The sequence below is a fragment of the Prionailurus bengalensis genome, chromosome D4 (assembly GCF_016509475.1).
Source record: "Prionailurus bengalensis isolate Pbe53 chromosome D4, Fcat_Pben_1.1_paternal_pri, whole genome shotgun sequence".
In the NCBI taxonomy this organism is placed as follows: domain Eukaryota; kingdom Metazoa; phylum Chordata; class Mammalia; order Carnivora; family Felidae; genus Prionailurus; species Prionailurus bengalensis.
The window spans coordinates 35988033-36012471 of record NC_057359.1 but is presented as its reverse complement, the minus strand read 5'-3'; the positions used below and the strand labels follow the sequence as shown (position 1 = coordinate 36012471).

General features: G+C 37.1%; 1 protein-coding gene across 34 annotated transcripts in view; it reads left to right on the top strand.

Moving 5' to 3' along the window:
• Positions 1 to 7672: 7672 nt before the first annotated feature.
• PTPRD (protein tyrosine phosphatase receptor type D) overlaps positions 7673 to 24439 on the top strand; it is a 2207515-nt gene continuing 2190748 nt past the window's right edge. For 8 of the 34 annotated variants that reach the window (XM_043566632.1, XM_043566635.1, XM_043566633.1 and 5 more), the window contains exon 1: positions 7676 to 8078. The gene's annotated coding sequence lies outside the window, so the exon portion shown is untranslated. Of the gene's footprint in view, positions 8079 to 24439 lie in introns of all 34 variants that reach the window. The other 26 variants (XM_043566646.1, XM_043566639.1, XM_043566636.1 and 23 more) reach the window with 13 other exon arrangements.

The window sequence follows — 24439 nt, the reverse complement described above, 5'->3', positions numbered from 1 at the left end:
ATATTTATTCTATCCTTATTAAAAATGATGATGGTACCTTTTAAAAATAAGTTAAAATTCTAAAACCAATTTATAAAATATGTAACCTGTATTTGGGTGGAAACAACATTTATTTTGTGCATGTATGTATGGTTTTAAATAAAAAAAAAAATTCCTGCCTCCTTATGGTGTGGTGTAAGAGCTGTTAGGTGTCCAAGAAATAAAAAGTCAAAAAGGTACTAAAAATGCAGTCCAGTCTTCAATATTATAAGTAGTATTTGGAGGTCCTGATTTATATCTCTCAGTGACATTTATACAAAACTTACTGTTTTTCTTTTCTTCCCAGCTTTTCCACATTTTGTAATCGCTTGGTAGATTCTTATTTTATAACTGCCTTAAATTTTATCTTTCCGGTCTGTTTCCTTAAATCGTTGGTTTGAGTTTTTTCATTCCCAGATTTCTTCCACTTCTAGAGTCTCTGCCTCACAAAAGCCTGACAAACAAGGCAGCAAAGGCCTTGGAGGGCAGGATGAAAACTGGATTTGGGCAAGGGAAGTCTAACCTCCTGTACCCTGAGTGAGGATGTGGGGCCACGTCTGCAAGAGTGTCGGAGAGAGGCCTGTTGGCAGAAACAGATTTCAGTGGGAAGCACACTAGCTTTAATAAATCCTTTCCCATCACATCCATATTCATGATCTATATCCCTATTACGCTCATGTTTTTATAGCTTAGATGAAACCGATGAGAATTCTGATTAATAGTAGGAATAGTGAAGCGAGCTTGTAAAGGTGACTCCTCACTAGGCACATCATTTTATCACCCTTTCTAGAAGACTTCCTGAAAGAAGTCTGTGATTCTTTCCCCTTTTTAGTGTAGTGGTGATTGTTCAATGCCTCATCTAAAATTTGCTTAAAAATGTAACATGAAAATGCTTTTTCTCACTAAGTGTATTGAATGAGGGCTTATGAAACCAAACACACACTTTGCAATTTAAACAACAAAAAAACTAAATTTACCTAATACATACACACGTGTATATAGCTAATTGCTTTTACATTAAAATTATTTTTTATATTATGGTGAAAATGAAAGTTCCCTAAAATTAACAGTGCTTCTATCACTCATTAGTCATATAAAAATGAACATTTCACACATGCTAGGTTTAGTAGTGTAAAAGGGGGAGAAAGGTGAAGGTACTGGTAACCAAATTATCTTGTGTTATGACACTGATAATTACATGGAAAAATTAATTTTAAACTTACATGGACTTGCTTTGACTTACCTTAGATATCCTTCCATAAAAAAGGAGATATGCTTCTAATTTGCTTATCACCCATAAAATATACAATGCCAGAAAGCAGAGTTCCATATGATATGGTTGTCACATTTTTTCCTTTTGCTTCTATTTTTAAAATCTACAATTTTATATGTTGAAAATATACATAAAATTTGTGATAAAAATAAATGCTACTATAATTTTTGGCTGCCACAATATCATTACACATGAACAAAAGGTCAGGAATAACTACCTGGAAAACAGATTGTACATCACTAAAACAGGGGGAAATCTTAAAAAGGTTCCAGAAAGTTGACCCCTTGTTATAAAAGAGAGATGACACATAGAATTGCCTTCCATAGCTACATATTACTTTGGTCCCTTCGGTTATAGGTAAGGGTGGGAAGCAAATAAACATGAATAGATAAAAACAACTGTACAAAAGGGAAAAGTAGCAAATGTGGAAAATTGTGATAATAAAACAAATTGTATATAATTTGTCTTGAAAAAATCATAAGTTTATTTTTATAATACAATTTTTCTATGTTATAATTAGATATGAGAAACACATAAAATGATTTTTAATATAAAATATGAAAAATGGTTAAAATAGAAATATAAAGTTAAAAAAGTCACTTTAAAAACTGAAAGTTAGGGGCCCCTGGGTGGCTCAGTTGGTTAAGCTTCTGGCTCTTGATTTAGGCTCAGGTGGTGATCTCATGAACCCATGAGATCCAGCCTCGCATCAGGCTCTGTGCTGTCAGCACTAGGGATTCTCTCTCTCTCTCTCTCAAAATAAATAAATACACTTAAAAGAAAACCTTAACAATAGTACATACATATGCATGTGCACATGTGTGCATATGTATGGTTGTGACCATTCTTATGCCCAATTTACAAAAGAAAACACAAAATTAGGATTCATGAGAAGCAAAATTTGCAATGCCTTAATGTAGTAGAGATGTGTACATAAGATCTTGCATTAGATGCCTTTTTATTATTTTTTGAGGTCAAAATTAGACCAAAAAACTCATAGGACTATATTACATATTCTCTCTCAGATTTTACCTTTGTCATTAAAGCACTTGTTCTGATCCTCATTGATTTATATGATATACATTTGTTAAATGGTTGCTTAAAAGAACTTGGTGGGTTGCATTCTTTGTATTCATGTTTGATCTCTTCCCAAAGTACATGCATGGGCAGTTACTTTGGGTTGTCACTGATAACTTAGGTCACTGATTTACATCGTCATTATTGGCTGTTTCTTTTAATAATTGGAAGAATGGATCCATATAGGCTTCTTTACTCATTTGGTTTTTTATTTTTTTAGTTTGAAAATGATGAAAATTACAGTACCTTACAAACTATGATGTGCTTTATAAGAATAATAAATACTAAACTTCAAAACATGTATTAGTATTATTAATTTTTGTAATAAGATGCTATAAAACACTGAGATGCATGTTTAAGAAAAACTGAGAGTTGTACAAGTTTGATGAATTTGGCTCATTCGATACACAGAGAAATGATATTTCTGTGGAAAATATTAATACATTGTTATTACAGCCACACAGATCAGCTAGATCATCACATAATTTCTTATAGTGCGTTAAAGTTATTTTTAGTTTGAGAAATGGTGATGTTTTGGCACTTCTATACACATTGGACAATATGTTAAACTTTGAAACAACTGAATAAAATATTTCTTGTAATCTTTTAATACTTTAAATAACAAAAATGGATCAGTCAGAGTACCTGGGGGAAACAGAAGACACGATCAGGAATGAATCTGGGGAGAATGTAGATGAGGGGTACTTTCTGGAGGAAGGATGAGGTGAAGGGAGGTGATGAGGATCCATCCATCCTATAGCCACAGTGGAAAGCTGAAGGGGCAAGAGGTAAAGATGTGGCAAATATGAGCGGGAACAGGGAGTGTGGTGCCTGGCCTGCATTCCCAGAGCAATGCAGCCACTGCAAGACAATACGGAAGGGCTCAGTTACAGATTGAAAGAGGCAAGGATGGCCTCACCCTCCACTGCCTCTCATTGACTCTACCGCAACAGAAGTCAAAGGACAAAGGAAACCAGGTGGTTGTAGTTCTTAGAGGCTAATTCATGGGGCACAAAGAAGGGTAAATGATGGTTCTGAGGTTTTGGGAGGGGTGAGGAATAGAAAATGATTAGTACAGTGAAAAAAAACTATGTAAAATATCAAAATCCATATTTCCATTTCCAAAATATTTAGATTTTGTTTAATTTAGGACTAGCCACATTAAGATTTCAGTGGAATAATTTGAAACCTTGATCCACAATTATCACACATGTAACTTCGCTCATTAAGACTCCCTCAATTGGGTACAATCCAGTGATATTTTTTTATTATGTTGTAAGATTTCTAAGCAGCTTTCCTGGAAGCAAAGCATCTATAAGAAATTAGGTAAATTAGACTCATGTAGTCAATTAGAACTCTGCCCTCATTGAGCAGAATAAAAGCTGAAGAGTGAAGGATTATCCTTGTTTCATATGAAATAAGTATGAGCAGTCAGACTCATTAAGTGCATGATTTCCTATTCTATTCTCAATATAAAATTGTTTCTACTTGCATTTTCTGCCAATCAGCATAACTTTAGAAGGAAAGATGGAGGAAAGAGAACAAATTAAGTGTATATAATTTCTGCGACTGAAAAACAAAACAAAACAAACAAACAAACAAAAACCACACGTGGCAAAGAGAGAAAGATTACTACTGACAAATCAAACTCTCCAATCTGGTGGTCATGGGTTACCTCCTTTGATGGTTGTCTCCTTCATAACAGGTTACTTGCTCCTCGTAACTCCGTTATTACCCTGTTTTCTATTTATTCTCCTTTAGTTTTAATTCCACATTATGAAGTCTTGTATAATTAGGAAGTTTTCCCACGATGCTATTAATGTGTTTAAAAGACATATTAGAACAGGAAGTTATTGCTGTGGAGATGTCTACTGGAGCACTGTTAAGTCTAATTTCACAACTGAGACATGAACGAAAGGACTTGACTTCCTCAAAAACCCAAAATACAAATGTAAAGTGTAGGTTGTTAAAATCAATTCTAGGGGCGCCTGGGTGGCGCAGTCGGTTGAGCGTCTGACTTCAGCCAGGTCACGATCTCGCGGTCCGTGAGTTCGAGCCCCGCGTCAGGCTCTGGGCTGATGGCTCGGAGCCTGGAGCCTGTTTCCAATTCTGTGTCTCCCTCTCTTTCTGCCCCTCCCCCATTCATGCTCTGTCTCTCTCTGTCCCAAAAATAAATAAAAATGTTGAAAAAAATTAAAAAAAATCAATTCTATGTTTAAATATAACAAAGCTAAGCAACGTTTTGGTGAATGAAGTAAGGTGGCAAAATAAAGGGACCCTCAAAAGGGACTAATCTCAGATGGCTGATGAATTTCTTGTCCTATCCCACTTTCCCTTTTTTATTTCTATTTCACATTTATCACGGTTGTTTTGAACACATGGTTCACTGATGATGACCAATTTAAACAAGTAGTGCTGCCTTTTAAAAATAAATATACAATAATAACTAAAGGGGATAGTTAAAGGTGCCTTTTCATTTAATAAGGAAAAATAAACCGCAATATTCAGGAAGTGGATATGTAGTTAGAGAATGAGAACTTTTTTAACCTTGCAGTCATCCTCAGAAAAGATACCTCAGTCCAACTGTTATGAATCACTAATAAAATCCCTACAAGAAACTACTAACAATTAACACTTGTGGTGTTATTAAGTAGGGAGGGATGCAGCAGGAAAGGGGTTGAATATAACCCTTACTCTTCCATTGTTTAAATTACCCTGTGTTCTTCTAGAGGGCACCAAAGTATAGCTGTATAGTAGAAAGAGGAACTCGGCCCCACAGAGCATTGTCTCTGTGAGATGCCAGCTTTGAGCTGAAGTTGAGATGAGTTTCAAGTTGCTGAACACCCCCATACAGCAGTAAAAAGATATAAGATATCGACACGCTTAGCTGCCTCTTGTTAAAAGCTTCCTGTGGGTTGGCAGAATGAAATCTTTATTTAAAATACACAAACTATTGTCAAGGGAAAGATGGAAAAGGGAACACAGTCAAAGGGCCAAATGCTTTGCTTAACCCACCAGAAGCAGCAGAAAGGGAAAAGTGGTCACATTGTCTTTGCAGCAACACTATCAGAAAAGGTTACTAACACCACCACATCAGCATCCATCTGCCCCTCCCATGGTATCAAGATGCATTATTTCTTTTATTATTAATTATATATGTTTCCGGGGGAGGGGAAGTATATTATTACGGACAGCAGAAGAGGAAATCATTTCTGCTGCCACTTGGCATTAAGTACAGTAGTGTATGTAATGAGTGAGTGATGACAGGAAACATAGCAGCAGCATTGAGTTCTGGCATCCCTGCTACAAACCCGCTCCAACTCACTCTTGGTAGTCAGAGGCTTTCAAACAGAAAGTTCATGTAAAACCATTATTGAACACTGACAGGAAGGAACTGAGACAGGAGGGAGTGGTATGTATTTGCAGAAGGGGAAGCAGGGAGGGAGAGAAGGGGAGACCAGGAGAGAGAATGAGTTAGTCATCATCTCGCACAGACCACACCATAAGGGGGCAGGTGCTTTGCATAATTATAAAGACAGACATACACATGCGCACACACTTGCACACATGGAAGAAAGGTTTTTGCTTTATATGCTATCGTTTCCAAGAACAGCTTTAAGTGATAATGATTGTGAACCTTCTTGGATGAGTGAGCTCAGTGGGTTTAAGGAGGCAGAGCAGGTAGCCTGGCAGGAGATGGGTTCAGAAGAAGGGTCACTCCTGAAGAGCAAAGGGACATGGCAGGCAATGAAGCAGGCATGAAAAGAAAAGAGGTGAAAGGACCCAGAGGAAAATGTCACATGTACTGATTAAGCTTTATTTCTCATTGGGAGAAAGTGACATTTCTGCGATTAGACCACGGACACAGAAGGAAAGTAGATGGCTCGCTGCCTTTTCCTTTTTGGCCACAGCGCTTAGGGCACCTTTGTCCAGAGGGTACTTAGAAGGCTTTCTGTTGCATTGTTATAAACAGGATAATTTTGTTTTGGCTTTTTTTTTTGAAGCACTAACGTGGTGACACTACTCTTTCTTTAGCAAGAGAGATAGCGTTCATTGCCACAGCTGCATGCTTTGATCAGACACAAACGATGGTAAAATTATAGGACCTTTCTGTTACATGTCTTCCACCCTGCCCACCTTCCTCCCCAGCTCCAATCCTCTTTTCTAGCTCTGCTCAGGGGGTTTAAGTTACTCGTCCCTTGTTTGCTGAGTCTGCGATACACCACCTCAGAGACGTTGGTCATTCTACTATGCAGGTAGTGAAACAATCCCCCCACCTCCATGCATGTCCACGTCCCCGCCTGAGAAGCAAGGCTAGTTTCCAGCAACTCTTTTACAGGTTTTCCCTTCTCACCTACGGCCTTGGCAGAGCCCTGTGTCTGTCTCAAGTCCAGCCAACGCTGCCAAACACCCCAACTGAAAACTACATCCAGTATGTGAGACGCAGAGCGCCCTGCACCACGCAGCCTCTGCTCCTTTCCTACTCCTCACTAAAGTGGACTCTTCTTAAGCAACCAGCGTATTGCAAACTAAAACTGTGCCCCTTGCATTTTAACCTCGCCACCCCTGACCCTTGCCGCCAGCTTAGCTCCGAAAATGCAACCAACCAATCAAAATATAATAATAATAATAATAAAATTAATAATAATAAAATTAATAATAATAAAATAAAGTAACCGAAAGCACGCAAACACCTGAAGACGCGCAACCGGGATCTACACCTGGACAAGTCCTCTGTGGCTCTAGTGGTCCGGTAGAGCCTCCTCTCCCCGCGCGGACCGCTAGATCCCGGAGCCCCGGGGTCATGCCACGGCCTTCGGGTCGCGCCCGGGCAGCTCGGGGTCGCCGCCCGGTTTCCCCTCCTCCCGCCCCGGCTCGCCCGCCCGCACCGCCGCCGCCGCCGCCGCCGCCGCCACCCGGGCCGGCACTCGGAACATCCCGCGCCACGTCCTCCCCGCCCCGGCTCCCGCCCGCCGGAGCCGGAGCCGGGCCAGCGCCGCTGGCAGCCATCAAGTGGCTCGTTAAGGAAATGCAGGTGAGTGCGTGCGGCCGAGCGGCTGCTGCTGGAGACGTGGGGTGTGTGCCTGTGTGTGCGAGCGCGAGGAAGGGGGAGCGCGAGCCAGCGAGCGAGTGCGGGAGCGGCCGGGAGATGCTCGCCGCCTCTGCTCCCCGCCCCGCCGCGCCCGCGCCCGCGCCCGCAGCCGGCGGCCCGAGCGCGTGGGGCAGCGCCTCGCCCTGACGGCCGCTCGCCTCCTCGCGGTCTCGGCGGCTGCTCGGCCGCCCGCCCAGCGGCCTCCTCCCCCCCAGCCAGCCCGCGCGCGCTCCCCTCCCAGCCCGAGCCCTCCCGCCGCTCCTCCTCCTCCTCAGCCTCCTCCCCTCGCGCGCCGCTGACAGGCAGCCTCGGCGGGGAGAGTGCAGGTACTTTGCCTTCCGAATAATTTGCAGGACCCAAGCTAGCTTTCGGAGCGCCCTTTATTTTCTTCGGCCGTTGCCCCCTCCCTCCGGAAAAGAAGATCCCACTTTTGAAATAGACAGCACCCGAAGCACCCTACCCAAGCCAAAGCCCGACGGGCTGCTGTGCGCGTGCTGTCCTTTCTTGCAGTTTATTCCGGGCCTGTGTGGAATAGGAAGACAATTCTTTATTTGACTGGTAGGAAAGAAAAGAGAAGACTCCTCAGGGTTTCCAAGGAGGACTGGAGCGGCTGCTTTAGTAAGTAAACTGTGCTTCTGTGTTTCTTTTCTCCAAAGTGAGGCGTATGCTGAATGCTCTCCCTTCAAATGGTGTGGACAGTTCGTTTTACCGGGGAAGAAGTTGCCTTATATAACTTGAGTAGTTCTTAATTGAGGAGTGGTTTGCTAAGCTTTTTATTTATTTATTTACTTATTTATTTATTTTTTGAAAGAGCCTTGAGAAGACTTCAGCGTGGGGAACCTTCCTGGGGATGTGATTTTTAAACGTTTATTGTTCAAGGGCTGTTGGAAACCTCGGTTGGTGAAACGTTGGTTGGTTCTAAGATTTAAGGATGGTTACCTCGAAAAAGCTGGAGAATTTCAGCCTGCTGGTTCACTTCTCTTGCTGCCTTCCACATCAGCCTTAATCCACACCAACTCCCCTCCTCCTGTGACTTCACCTGGTTGCTTGCTTTATCTTTGGTTCTGGAGACAGCTTGCCAAGAATTGGGTCAAGGGAAAGTTAACAAAGATGGTGTGAAAGACCAGGAGAAAATCCTGTTGAGGTTTCTAATGCTTGTAGGTAGATGAGATGTGGAAGAAAACCCTGGGAACTAGGCTAGTTAGGAGAATTTGGATGAAATTAATTTGGAGAGGGAATGTGAAAAATGCTTTGGAGAAGGCAGGAGCTGAGGCTGTGACTTTGACACAGCAGGTTATAAACTGTGACAGAGGCTCAGCAGCCAGTGACAGGCTTAAGGTGTCTCCTAGGGCTGAATATCTCTGCATCAAAAACTTTTGCAGGCAGTATTCCTCTTGGGGCTAACATCACCATGTCAGTAGCTGCAGCATTTCTGTAAAAACAAGTAGGACACCCTTCCTGTCTCTGTGAAGGGGTTAATGGTATATTTAAAAAGAAATGAAGATATACAGTCTGATACTTGCCAATATTTTGTAATATCTAAATAAAACCTTTGTGTTATGTCAGGAAAAATATAGTTGAGTCAGTTTGTTTTGCACAAGAGGGAGAGAATCAATAACATTTCAGCATTTTTCCCTTTATTACTGCCAAATGGACTGGGAATCTAATTCTTCTTGCATTGTTACATATACAGTAGATACAGTAGGAATTGCAATTTAGATACAACAGAGCAGATTTTTAACAAAGTCAAACTTCTCTGACATAATAGCATTCATACTGACTAGTGTAGAATAGGGATTTAAAAAGTTTGTTTTATCTTTAACTTTGAATTTTTTTCCTCAGTGTAAAGCACACTTTTAAAATCAGATGTCTTTAAGAGTTATGAACCAGACTGAAAATTAAAGCCACTTATCTCACGCATTTTTTTTTCCAACAGAACACCTTACCATCAAATAATATCTAAGGGCCCTCTTATATTTAATTGCCGATGATGGTAAAGTGAAAAAAATGTTATGTTTATATTTACTCGAATGAATATATAAAAGTGGCAATATTCACTTGGCATTGACTTAAACAGAATTAAGAGTAAACTAACATACAATGGTTCAAAAAAGGGAAAGATGTTTTAGAGTTGTCATGGATATTCAATGTCAAAAGCTCTGAATATCTTGGGACATAAGTTTTTTGCGTAATGGAATAACAGTAGGACAGTTGATAAATTTATTGTAATGAAGTTATAATATATGGGAATCATTTGGGAAAGATATGTCATTGTTTCTTATATATTACTTTATTGTGTATCCAAATGGGTTTTCTTAGAGGTATTGCTGTTCTCAGCTGCCATTTCTGAGATTGGTTTAAAATGAATTTAAATAATTTAAAATGAAACCCTTGGTTGATCAGATTGGGAGAGCATATGACCTCTACTTACTTGTGACCTCAAATATGTGAAAGGATATCTAATATTTGAAAAAAAAACAATTATTGAAAAATAAAAGGGAAGATTATACTGAAGTAGCCAATTTTAAGAGTGGTTCAAATATATTATTCCATATATTACTATAGGACTCATTTTCCACAGAAAATGTAGAAAAGACAGGACAGAATTGTTGATCCTGTTCAAATTGCTGAAAGCAAAGATGTACAATTAACATGAACATTATCCTGCATGTGTTATAATTATGTTATAGTGCTAAGGAAGATAGCCTGAATTAAAACCATTTCTCGTTAAACTTGCACATACTATATTTGATCACTTTCAAAAAAAGAAGTCAAAACTGGATGGGGTGATTAAATTGTCAGGTTGTTTTTTGTTTGTTTTGTTTTGTTTTGTTTTTGCCACCAGCTGTCTGTGTAATACAGAGGTGGTTGCAACTTTAAAGTTGAAAAAAGAAAGTTGCTAATGTCAGCAGTAATGTGTTTTATTATGCAATTGTTCTTGTTATTCAGATCAGATAATGGCCCTATGAAATACATAAGCAGTCTGCAGGGAATGAATGATTAATTCCTCTAACGTGTGCTTACTAAAGGAGTTCTAATAAAGTGCTGTATACCTGTATTTGCTTACAGTTGCAGTTGGTAAAGGCAAACATACTTTTCTTTTCTTTTGATATTAACATAGAATGTATAGGTCTAGTCCTATAACTGTATGACCTAAAGATGATTGTGTGGATCACATGATCTTATATTTTATAGAACCCTTTGGATATGATTGCCGTTTCCTTAAAACATTTAATTTAGAAAGTAAAATATTGTTAATTAGATGGAATACCAAAAGGCTGGACTATTAAAAATTTTGCTTTTCCACTATGGAATGACATTCTTTCTCTCCTGTCTATTACTAGTTGGGTGCGGATGCAAACTTCAAGTGCAAAGGACATTTTTCTTTGGTACTATTAAGTGTAAGAGAAAAGTTAAGATATTGCTGATTATATAAAATTATTAGCTAGATACTCTTGGAAATGGCTAATAGTGTACATGACAATTGTTATGGTCACCACTGGTGTAAATTGTTTTGCAGTTGAAGATGTATCGTTGATTAACTTTCAATATCTTTGCATTTCTAAGACTGGATTATAGGTGAAGGTGGGAAATGGATGGATTTTATGTGGTGATTTGAGAACAGGTGACCTGAACTGCATAGTACACATTTTAAATTTACGTACCCAATGTTTTCTCTTTTTAGAAATTTCTAAAAAAAAATGATTTTCAAAACTGTCTAATTGAATATATCAATATGTCTCTATCTCTACATTTACAATAACAAATAACTCTATTTTAAGATTCCTCTGTTTGGAGAAAATAACTTAATTTCAGTAGTATTTTTTGGAGTTACACTTAAACTGAATTTAATACACGTTAACAATGCAAATGATGTGATAATATATATTTGATAATTCTAATTTAAGAGTTTTAGTGAAAATTGGATGACTAGGATTTTGTATCCAGTTGAGTGCCATTTGAATTTATCTCCTTGTATATTTGTGCAATTTTTTTTTATCACTACTGTCAGTTCACTGGGTTTTCATCAGGCTGTTCAAAAGCAATTTGGCATCCATAAAGAATAAATGAATTTCCACTGGTAGAATCAATGTGGAAGTTAACTTTAACTCACCATATGTCTTTTCAAACTCTTTAAAAATATGTTGAATAAAAGAAAATGAATGAAGGACCAAAAAATGAACATTGCCTACTAGGTGAACACTTAATGTGATGGTAGAATCAAAGCTTTTGGGATTTCCTCTCATCTGTAACTAGCAGTGTGATCCCAGGGAGGTAACTTGAACTCTCTGTACCGGGATTTTCTCCTCTGTCCGGTAGAGAAATTGACCTACAATTTGAGATAATTTAAATTCCAAAATCTCATGGAACAAGGTAATATAATTAGTAAAATAATTAATTAATAGTATCATTTAGCAAATTGTTAGATTACACTGTGGCACCTCGAGATCCCATACAGGAGTGTGGTAGCTGTCCTGTTTGGAGAAGAGCTAAGGAAATTGTTCCCAAGCCATGTTGGAGGTGACTAGATCCTGTTGCTATGGGATTAAATGCTTATTTGGAGGAGGAGGATGGAGATGATGGAAGGAAGGGGTGGATTAAAATCCCTCTAAACCATCCTTACCTCTTGCTATTGAAAAATGTGTAAGTAAATATATTCGGATTTGTTACTCTATTTAATACCAAAACGGTATGAGAACATGAAAATAAAAGAAGCTGTTTAGAGTCTTTTGACTTCCTTTTTTCTCCTCTCAGTTTCTCTATATATTTTATTTTACAGTGTCATGTTTAGATATATATGCACAATTTAAGTAAACTCGTTTTCTTCCACGTAAAATATATCTTATAGACTGTCACAGCTGAAGTTACCATATAAAAATTTATTTCAGCCCCTGTATTTAAAAGAGAAAACTAAAAGCTTCAGAAGTTAAAAACTATAAAATTGACATGCATTTCCCAAGTTCACAGAGAGGTTTTACGTCACAAAGCAGTAGTAGCTAAGATGATTCATTGACAAGTAAACACATAGACAATAATTTATATACCTGTTAGTAAATTTTCAAGAAAATCAATCAGTAAAATAATTCCATTGTTGATGTGAGATACATTTATCTAAAAAGATTTTATACTGACAAATCTTCTGTTCATGGAAAATGAACACAGAGAAAGAACACAATATTAATTTTGAGGGCTTGCTTTTCTTACAGAAAACCAAGATTGCCTACTAGGTGAACATTTAATGTGATTGTAGAATCAAAAGTGTTGAGTTTTCCTCTCATCAATATAATTGACGAAATTGAAAAGATTTTCCCCTCTAAGAAAATCAGTGTGCCGAATCTTTCCATTCTGATATAAATACATGGGTGGTAGCAAGTGGAACTATAGCTCTATAAAATGTTTTATATTTTAAATCATTGGAGCCTGGGAAATAATGCTGTATTTGAAATTTATTTATTTCTGAATGCAAGATATAGCTGGTTAATTATAGAGAGCTTATTTGTTTTACATTTTGTGTGTTTGCTGCTGTGCATGTCCGTGTGTGTGTGTGTGTGTGTGTGTGTGTGTGTGTGTTTAAGCACACCTGTTCAAGACTGAACTGAGTGAAAATAGTGCACTTAAAATTTTAGAGGCGTATGTGTGATAATTGAATAGTCAAAGAGAGATAACGTACGTTAGGGTGTGATATATCAAATTGCTCTCTGAGCCTTAAATCAAATGAAAGTTCAACAGTGTACCATATTACCAAGGCCTTGACTCGTTTAATAAATCCATATATTTTCTAAATACCACATTATTCTTAAAGTTAAGGTTATAGAATTGCAGGGAGCATAATTGCTATTCTTTTCCATTATTACAGACTTTACTTACCAGGATATGTACTTACATTAGGTGCTAAAAAAGGAAAGGAAAAAAAATATTAAATTGATTATGACATGGTTAGTTACTTAAAACTTTTCATCATTAATCTCAAATTAAAAGAGATGTATGTATTTTAACTAGGTTACATTGTTATAATTTGTTGCATATTTGATTTACTTTGTAAAGGGAACAATAAAAGTATTACACTTCAACACAGAATTAGTGAATTTTGTAAAAATTCATTTTTAAGCATGCAATTATGTTAGTAATCAGCTATACAAGTCTAGTAATGCATTCATACTATTGGGAATGCTTTGAATTATACTTTTAAACACAATCCAAAGTTATATTTCTCAAGTGTGATTTGTATTAGAAAGGTGGCCCCTTCTGCGGCTACAGGAGAGTCAAAGCCAGGCAAGTCTGTGTGCACATACTCCTTTTTACTCCTTATTTGCTTATTTGCTGATCACATGTGCTATGGGATTTGTATTCCAGGATGTACTCCTATTCCTTTGGTTACACAGAGCTGGGTGGCTTAGGACAAGGGCCTACAACATAGCCCGTCCAGTTCCAAGGAAGGTTAATTTAGAATATAGAACCAGAAAAAAGTAAGCAAGGGAAATGGAATGCTTCCTGTTTTTAAATAAACGGGTCTAGGTTACTTGTCTAAGACATTTATTTAGGTAGCTGGAAAAATACTCATACAAGCTTGTATCCCTAGAATGGTGACCCAGTACAGTGACCTAGAATCTTTATGGTTCAGTTCAGAAATTCTACTTGGAAGTAGAATAAAAAATGAAGAGGGGAGAGGATGGAGAAAGGAGAGACTTGTTAATCTTGCCCTGAAGGTGGTATTCTTTCACTTTTTATTTTTCCCGTAAATGGATTTCAAAATCAGAAACATGACTTTTTACTTTTGGGCAAAAGATCATCAAATTAAGAAGGAATCTGGCTCATAATAAACTGTGCCATAGTCTCAGTTTTTTGTTATCACAGCTTTAGATCATCTGGAACCACTAAGAAAGTCAGTTTATCAGTTCATGCATGATCTGCATTATTTCCTCCTTTGATTTTGCTACAGAAATCAAGGACAAGACATTAACTGAGGTACCATAGTCATATCATCTACTCCTAGGAGTTATGTTCGCTTCTGTTTCCTAACTGACATGCATTTTCAAGTCAGAATCAGTAATTAGGAGGATGTAACATAGTATCTGGTCCCCATATATTTAGTCAATCTCCTATGTACCAGGCAGTGTTGAGTACAACACTCAAAAGCTAGGAATTTAAAGCTGCCTAAACTGTGATCATCCTATATTTTATGAAATGTTTCCCATTATTAAGATTTTTTTTGTTTCCATAGAGAAAATAGAATTGCCCGAAGAATCTCTCTGTTTAAAAATTTCCAGGTACATGCTTTCTTTTGCCATTTCCCCCCTTGCATTCTCTGTCATCCTGAGACAGAGGCAGCTTTTATAGAAGCTGGGTGGAATTCTTGTTGCTTATTTAGCACCTGCAGGCTATGCAGTATTCCAATGGAATTAATTGGCACCCTTCATCATCTTCAAAACACTATTACCCCAATGCTAATTCTTCAGGTGCCCCACTCTCCAAAGTTCGAAAGAAGCAGTAGGCATGATAAACATATCACCATGCCATCCTCATATCTATAAGATATGGGAAACCCCAGTAAATCTCCAGACCAACTGTAGCAGTTCACAATCTGTGTATCAGTGCCTTATATTTCCAAATTCATAGGCTACAATACAAATTACAATCAAGGCTCAGGTTGTTATTCCAGCTATATCCAAAGCATCACAGAAGTGCCTTGGTTTCCTCAGGAAAGAGAACAGAGAAAAGAGAAGAAATTCTGCCTGTACATTGTGATGTGTGTGTTATTTCATAAAAGGCCTTATAATGTGTACTTTGGATCAGATAACCAAAGAGGAAGACAAAAGTGTAATTTAAATTTTTAGAAGCTTACTTGGATTGTTATGTATATTTGGAGTTTAAAAAATTATCCTGAATTCACCTTTTGATTTCTCTAGAATAAGTAATGGAAACACTTCTGACTTAATTTTAAAGAGCTTCCCTTTTTATTCCCTCTAAAACCATCAACAAGGTTTCACTGGTGGTACTATTCAGCAGGAACATTTGAAACACAGTGCCAATATAACATATTCTTTCACTCTCAAAGGCTCTTTTATATTTCTAAATTTTAATGGCAGACCATGTATATCACAAAGAGAGGGAACATTTCCCCATCATTTGTTTTTTTTACATTATATAATATACTCAATTAGTTCTTAATTAATATTTATTCGTGGTATTTACTTCAACGGACCATGGCTTGTAATTTTAGCATGTAAGGATGTCCGGTGGCTTCTCCTCTGAATGGATGTGTTCATTTTGTGTCACACATGCTATCCATTTGTTTTCCCTTAGGATACATATGTGGTTAGCTCTGTAAGACATGGCTTATACTCATCATTTATACCTGTGTGGTTGAAGACAATAGGGCTTTCTTGCGGTGGAATTGTGTGCCCTCAGGGATTGGATTCAGCACTTCAGTGTCCCATTTCCCTCCCCCTCAGGAAGGTGTGCCTTCCTGTTGTTTTCTAGGGGCTTGAAACCTTCCTACTTTTCTGTGTACCCCTTCCATTGTGGGAACTTGCCAGGACTTAATAACATAAATTGCATGTTTGCTAAAACATGTTGATAATTACTGGCTTGTTGAAGCAGTACATCTTAAGAATTATTCTAATTGTAATATAGGTAACAGTATGCATGTTATATATAGTGCACATACACACACACACGCACACTTTTTTCAGAGAAAGGAATTGCAGGCCATATCCTAGAATGATTTAGTGTAAAATCTTATGTAGGCTGAACCTGGAGATCAATCAGTTTTGGGGGCTAGGTCAGAAGAGATCATGTGGTTCCCACTAGAGAAGGCTTCTTTTCTCTCTTATTTCTTCTTTTCTCTCTTATTTCTTATTATTTCTTACTTCTCTCATTTATGTTTCTGTTGCCAAGTTTCCCTTTTCTGCCCATGTCCTTTGTCCTTAATGGGAACCCAGTGTAGTAGTTTCACAGGGATGACCCTGTTGGGCACATGAGAATATAAAGGTGTATGCTGTTAGGATTTTCAAATAGATTATGCCATTGTTTGCGTTGTACATTTACTGTACAACTCAGTCCTCCCTCTCATCAATATAACAATCCACATTTCATAAATAGTCCATCACTTCTCATGATGGCACTAAAAGAAGGAAGCAGTTTTTCTTTTTCCTAATCACAGATGGCCTCAGGGTCTTATTTTTTCTCTTGAGTTTTTAGAATGCCACAGTATCTTAGGTGCCACAGTATCTTCTTGTGAGCTCTGAAAAAAAAAAATTCAGATGGAGGTAATTATACTTTCTAACATTTATTGAGTTTAATATATGCCAATCACTATTTAAAATGCTTTACACGCATTAACTCATTTATTCCCACATCAGCGCTATGAAGTTGGCACCATTATTATGTTTAATTCACAGATGGGGAAACTAAAGTACATAGAAGCTAAGTAAACTTGCCCAAGGTAGCATATCAAGTGCAGCACCTGTGTCCTCTGCCTGCAGACCCCACATTTTAAGCCACTTTGTGATAAGGACATTTTGGCACATTGGTTTATATGTTTTCCCAGAATTACATTAGTATATGAAAGGAATTCCATAGTTGCATAGGTTCTGTAGATCAAAAGTGGAAAAAGGGAGGGGTGCTAGTTCTGCTTGTATAATACAGTTCTTGTCAAATGTAGTAAACACAAATTATTATAAGTAAATAACATAGATGAATAGAATATCATGAAAATGTTCTTAAGGGGAAACAAGCAGGGATGAAATACATTGAGGGAAACTATCTCCAAATAGCTGTTCCCAAAGGCAATGGGTAATCATGGCACCAGTGCTTTGCAGTGTATTCCTTTTCTTCCTTGGAAATTTTTGATCTGGTAGAAAGAGAACCTGATGTGCTTTTTTCTTTTCCCTGGTGTACCCCTCCAAACCTCAGGGCCCTTCCCAGGAGTAGATTGGTGGAGGTGGTTCCCACCACTCAGGCCCATGTAACTTCTTGGCCACAATTTTACGCTGCAGCGGCTCTTTTACACACCTTGCTGCACATGTGACTGGTGGCCAAGAGCCATACTTTTCAAGAGTAAACCAAGATGTTTGAGTCACTTTCTGCTATGTGAAAGGCGTAGCAGAATAGAAATGCACAAGCAGGGAAGATGAGCTTAGGATGCACTGTGGCGTTAAGTTCAGGGTCAAGAGGGCCCTATCTGCCAGTGAATATTATTCAGAGTATTTTGACACATATTTCCCATGATGTAGAAATGACACTGGCATAATTAACTAATGCAGAGTAAAACATAAGGGATACTGATCATAAGCACTAAATAAATAAGAAGAGCTAAGCCAAAAATTGGTCCTGTAAGAGTCATCTTAATTACACTCATTTGTGTGAATTCTTACTATATATGCCTCTGGGTGTTTTATACACCATGGCGTGGTATTGTGTTAACTTTGTTGAAATTTAATTTTATTGTAATAGTAAACTACTTTTATTTGCTTATTTTTTTCTAGTATATTGATCATGTTTCTCAAATTTTAGTATGACTGCCTACCTAAAAACTGAAAAATAAATAGAAGGAATATGAGTCACGACATAAATTATGAGTTAGTCTTCAGATTGTAACAGTGGAGAAGTTAAATGGTTACCTCTACATTAACTAAATTGAAGAAAGCTTGAACACAATGATCCTTGGCAAATGTTTATTGGCTTTCTAATACATGAGAAATGCTGAATGCATATTGATGGAAATCTGGTGCCCTAATTTTGAAAGGACATGAGAAATATCTTTGAAGTTCTGTAAAATTATCAGAAATGTTGTGTGACGTTTTAAAAATCAAACAAAATAAAACATTAGCTTTGCTTTCTCAGCTTATAAATCAACACTTCTTATGTGTTGGGTATGCATTTGTCAGGTTATAATTTTATTTAATACCACAAGATGGCAAAAAAATCCTTTTTTCCTACATTGGAGTAATATGTAATGCCAAGAATATAAAGTTAAAGTTGTTTCACGACTCATGTTTCAAGAGGCTGAAACCTCTTCCTTTCAGGTGTGAAAGATACAAAACTCTTAGTGAACAGGGTAATTGGATTATCTTTTAACCCCCTAAGGTCTTCCTAAGGTCTTTCTTCCTTCATGTGTTCTGATTACTTGCTGAGAAAATTCAGTGAATTTTCAGTTGTAAATGAGAATTGAGGAGTGGAAAAGATGCCAGCCTGGGCAGTTTGATGATACAAACTTGTCCACTGGAGACTTTCACAGAACTGCTAAACTGTTAAACTACTTGTTACAAGCTAGGTTTTGGCCTCCTGTCATTGACATGCTTATAGGAGGAATAATGGTCAGGAATGAGAAACAAAGAAGCCTGGAAATGTTTTTTAACACATTGGCAATAATATCTTTTTATTTCTTTGCAGTTTACAAAGAAAGAAGACATAATCTTTAGGTTCAAAGTGTTTTTAAACAGGTGTCCTGATTATTCTTGAAATATACTCATTATACACCATTTAATTTGGACCAATGATGTGAGTAGAGCAAGATATGTTGGATTGGGTCTCCACAGGCAAACAGATGTAATAAGTACTGGTAATTAGCTAAAATAAGCAAAATTTGCAGCTTCAAGAGAATAAAATTTTTTAGAAGTCTAGATTACCTCATCAAATTTGTGGCAGTGTCTACATTTAGCTCTGTAGGAGCCCTGTTGTTAAATGATACCTGTCAGCGACTAAGCTCTGTCATATCCACCTTTTATTATTATTATTATTATTATTATTATTATTATTGCTAATTATCAGATTTTTCCCTTGGCCATAATTTTGCTTCATTGTTTTACCAAATTGTTGTAATCCATTTGGTCTGCTGTAACAAAAATACCATAGACTACCCAGTTTATAAACAACGGAAATTTATTTCTCACTGTTCTAGAGCCTGGAACATCCAAGATCAAGGTGGTGGCAGATTTTGTATCTAGTGAGAGTTCTTTTCCTGGTTCATTTACAATCTTCTTTTTGCTGTGTTATCACATAGGGGAAGGAACAAGGGACTTCTTTGCCATTTCTTTATAAAAGCACAAATACCATGAATGAGGGTTCCACCCCCATTGTCTAATCACCTCCTAACATTCCCACCTCTAGTTGCCATCCAATAGGTTTCAACGTACAAATTTGGGGAAGACACAAACATTTAGCCCATAGAACAAATCTTACCTACATGGTTACTTCCTGTTTCCCTACCGCTACCTCATCTCTGTTCTTTTCTCTGCCCCTGAATGATTTCTTTTCAAAATGCAAATCTGATCATGCGTAAAACATTAAAATATTCTTTACTGAAAGAAGTAAAATGTTAAAAAAAAATCTTGGTGTAACATAGAGTGACTTTTATTACCTAGACTGCAAACAGCCTTTTTAACTTTGTTCCTTGCCTTCTTTCCACCCCCCCCCCCAATAGTCTGTAATAAAGCTGTATAAATACTGAGCTTAAAAATTGAGTAATTTACATGGCTTATGATGAAAATGATGATAATGATAATGGAGATTTATAATTGCATTTTTCCTCTTGAAGAGGCTGTCTCAAATTGTGTAATGTTATATGAAAGCGTCCTTCAGACACTAATTTTGAATCTTATTTCAGAGTATCTTGAGTATTCTTTCCAGCCAATGGCGTAAATAGAATGCCAACTTTTGAGGGACCACTTTCTTTTTGTGGCTTTGCTCAAGATGAACCACCTACTATATTACTTCTGCACAACAAATTGATCAGTTTCTTTTGCTTCCCAGCAGCAGCCAGTGTCTGCCATACAAAGTAATGATCTCTAGCAAAATTTTATGTTGTGTTTCCCCTGCCAGCTCCAAAGTGGTCAGCCTCTTTTGGCTTACCATACTGGAACTATGTGGGTTTCTTACTATAGCCCAGCCCCCATAGGCACAGGCTTTGCTGCTCACAGGTTGGCTGAGCTCCAGTTCTTTGTTACTGGAGATGCTACTGTAACATCTGTTGAGTCAGGCATGTATGTAGTTACTGTAGTTACTGTCATCAATCTTAAGATTTGGGTGTACCTTCTAGGTTTGGGGCATACATCATATAACCTGAAGCCTGTCTTGAAGAGAATGTTGCAGATCAAAAGGCGAAAGAGTATGTATGTTCTAATGTAGCTTTGATACTAATAATCTAAAAAAAATCTTTAGATAATATATGACCAATTTTCTTTAAAATTTTTTTTTAATGTTTATTTTTGAGAGAGAGAGAGAGAGAGCAAGCGTGAGCAGGGGAAGGGCAGAGAGAGAGAGAGGGAGGCCCAGAATGTAAAGCAGGCTCCAGGCTCTGAACTGTCAGCACAGAGCCTGACATGGAGCTCGAACTCATGGACTGTGAAATCATGACTTGAGCCGAAGTCGGACACCCAACCAATTGAGCCACCCATGCACCCCGACATATGATCAATTTTCTATGGATTTACCAAATAGACATTATTTTTAAAGGAAAATCATTTACATAAATATTTGAAAAATTACTGATTTTAAGTTAGTAAATTTTGACTGCCTTAGGAAAGGTACCCCTGATTTTATTTTATTTTTTAATTTTTTAATGTTTATTTATTTTTGAGACAACGTGAGAGATAGTGTGTAAGCAGTGGAGGAGTAGACAGAGGGAGACACAGAATCTGAAGCGGGCTCCAGGCTCTGAGCTGTCAGCCTAGAGCCTGACGCGGGGCTGGAACTCATGAACTGTGAGATCATGACCTGAGCTGAAGTCGGATGCTTAACTGACTGAGCCACTCAGGCACCACAGGTACCCCAGATTTTAAAGTGATATATTATAAGAGAAAGGAAGTAATGCAGTGAGAGCATCCATCTCAGTATTTTTAATTTTTATTTTGAATATATTGTATGAACACCTTCTTTAGACCACAAATCCAAAATAATGTATTTAACTAGGAAAATGTTGATTTTGTGTATATTGAATTATTTATGATCTGAGGAATTCATAACATTGGGAAATCTGCTTTATTGAAAATACAGTAATCTTGAATTATTTCAGTCTGTGTAAGATGTTGGAATTGGGTTTTCTGATTAAGTAACCAAACAGCCACATGCCAAGTGGAGTAGTTTGGAAAATTATAAAATGTTCATGACCAAACTTTAGAAAAAAGTTGGAATATTTGTCCTGGTAAGTGGTTGTTTGTCTGTTTCAATGGGATAATCAGTCTGAAAATTCTTAAAGCCCTTCCCCTACATTTTGCATCATATATCAGGATTCCTAATTGATATAAAATCAAATAAAATTAAAGTCCTTTTAACCCACATGCTACCCTGCAAAAAATAAGTTGGTAGCAAAGTAAATAATTATATTTTAAGTAGACAACTTTCAACATTGTACAAATTAGATTACAAACTAAGCTGCTATAACCATGAGACCCAAAAACAAAGTTTCTGAAAGGAAATAGAATTATTTTTCCTTCTTAATAGTCCTAAGGTGAGTGGGCCTGCCTAATGGGATAGCAGTGTTTCATAAAGGAATTCATGGACTCAGACTTCTTCCATCTTCAGTTATTACCTAGAGAATTGTCCTTATCTGCGTGTCAGATCTATATCATAAATAGATAGGAAGTCAAGGGGAATAACTTTGCTTTAAGGGAATTTTCATTCTAATCCCATTGAATTTAGTCACATGGTCATACCCGGCTTCACAGGAAGCTGAAAAATGTAGTTCATAGCTGAGTACTAAAATCATGTACCTAGCTAAAATTTGGGAGTTGCTGTTACTGAACGGAGGAAGAGGAAAATAAATATTGGAGGAATCCATATTCCCCACCTTACCCATTACTCATCTTGTAAAAAATTGGTGATAGCTTACATTATCTTCCTTTTTCTCATTATATCCTGCACTCTTCTCCTTTAATCTTCAATCTAGAATAGGTAGTTTAGTTGTTTTGTCATCTATACTGTTGTTTGGATTAGCAAGGAAAAAATCTAGTGCAAAACATTTAATTTCACTAATCAGGAAGAAGAGGCCTCATGATGTCCCATGACAAATTTTTATAATTAGTCTTTCAGAAAGAAAGGTGGAAATTAGAACCCAGGGAACTTAACCAACGGTCCAGACCTCTGTATGATAAAGAGTATAACTGGATTTTTGTGTAATTTTGGTTTATTTTCTGTGGAGAATCATCTAAAAAGTAGCATTTTGAAGATAGTTGCTAAAATGTTCCTGTATTTCTTCACCTGCATTTTCTTTTTGTGCTAGTGAATCTATCCATGCTATGTGAGCAGGAGCTATCATGGGCACAGTCTTATTTACATTATTTATTTTTGAGTCTTATTTACTTTAAAATATGATAGTAGGTCAGCTCTTTCTTCTGAAGATAGATTTCCTTTTTGCTAGGAAATTCAAAACACATACTACTTATGATTAAACTGAATGTAGTGTCTAAGATGAAATCAAAGAATCTCTTACCTAAAACAGAATGGATACTTTATAGTTATAATCCATGTCCCTTCAGGTTTTGTAAAATGTACTGTTTAGAAAACTGAACCTCAGTCTGTATCTTGCTTGTCACTCTATCTACCGTGCAGTTGTCTGGTACGAGTATCTAGGTTTCTGGTGAATCCTGCTGGTAGATTTGATGAGGACAGCAGATGCCTATATCTTGCATCACACCCATCCATCAGGAATGCATTAGCTCTCATACTTTCCCAGAGAAGAGTTATTTTGAAGTTGTCCAGAGAATCAGCATAAATTGAAAGCTTATAGTAGGCCCACCTGGAAAGACCCAATATTCAATGGAAGTAATGTTATGTTCTTAATATACACAGTAGAATTACTTATGAGAAAGTATGGAGGGCTTTTTGCTGACATTCTAGCTGTAAATAATGTAAGAGTAAACACTTTAATAATTTCAATTAATTCTGAAGTGTAGCTTTAATTTTTCTAATTACAGTCAATATTCCTAAATCTGAGACTTCTGGCAGAAGTTAATGAAATCTTTGCTTACCATTGCAGCTACATTATAGAACTTGCTGTTGAAGTGCAGGGTGCTTTAATTAAAAATATTTTCTAATCTAAAATGAGCTGTTTTAACTCCTTAAAAAAGTTTCAAGTCATGCATTATTTTAAAATGAATATTAAATGAATCCAACTGCATTTTTCAATTTCTGTTGATTTGCTATTTTAATGTTGATAAAATGCCAGTTTTTATTCATGGGTCAAATGGCAAATCACTGCATTAGTTTAGTAAATTCATTTGAAGACTAAAACCCTGAGAATGCTCACAGTATATTTATACAAAGTATGGATTGTTATAAATTTGCTTTGGATAGACAAAATCAAATAAAAATTATTATTGGCTAAAAGTAAACTATTTAATATGTGCATATTCTAAAAATTTAAGTGGAAATCTTGGGTGGCACCTGGGTGGGCTCAGTCAGTTAAGCATCTGACTCTTGGTTTCAGGTCAGGTCATGATCTCAACGTTGGTGAGTTCGATCCTGGTGATGGGATCTGCACTGGAAGGACGGAGCCTGCTTAGGATTCTCTCTCTCTCTCTCTCTCTCTCTCTCTCTCTCTCAAAATCAATAAATAAACCCAAAAAAATTTAAATGGCAATCTTGGTACCAAATAGTAATATATTTTGGGGAGAAATTTTTGGGAGCACTCTTATGTTCTTAAGTACTATGTGTACTGTTGGTAATGACATTTGGGTTTTTTTTTTTGAGTAATCCTTGGTATCTCACTTAATATGTGTAATAACCAAACAAAAATCATCCAAAGATGATCATGTCTTCTAGAGGAAACCTCTTAATAAGCATCACACAAAGATAGGTGCATAATGGTTTTGGCTTTTTTGGAGTAGCTTTTTTAGAAATCCTTATTTTTCATGTTTCATTAGATTTACTAGGCAAAGTTACATACTGAGACTTGGTCTTTATTACCAGCCAAATATCCCATAGTTTGTACATGTTATACTCCTGTTCATTGCAATATGGCCAAATGTTTTTCTAATATT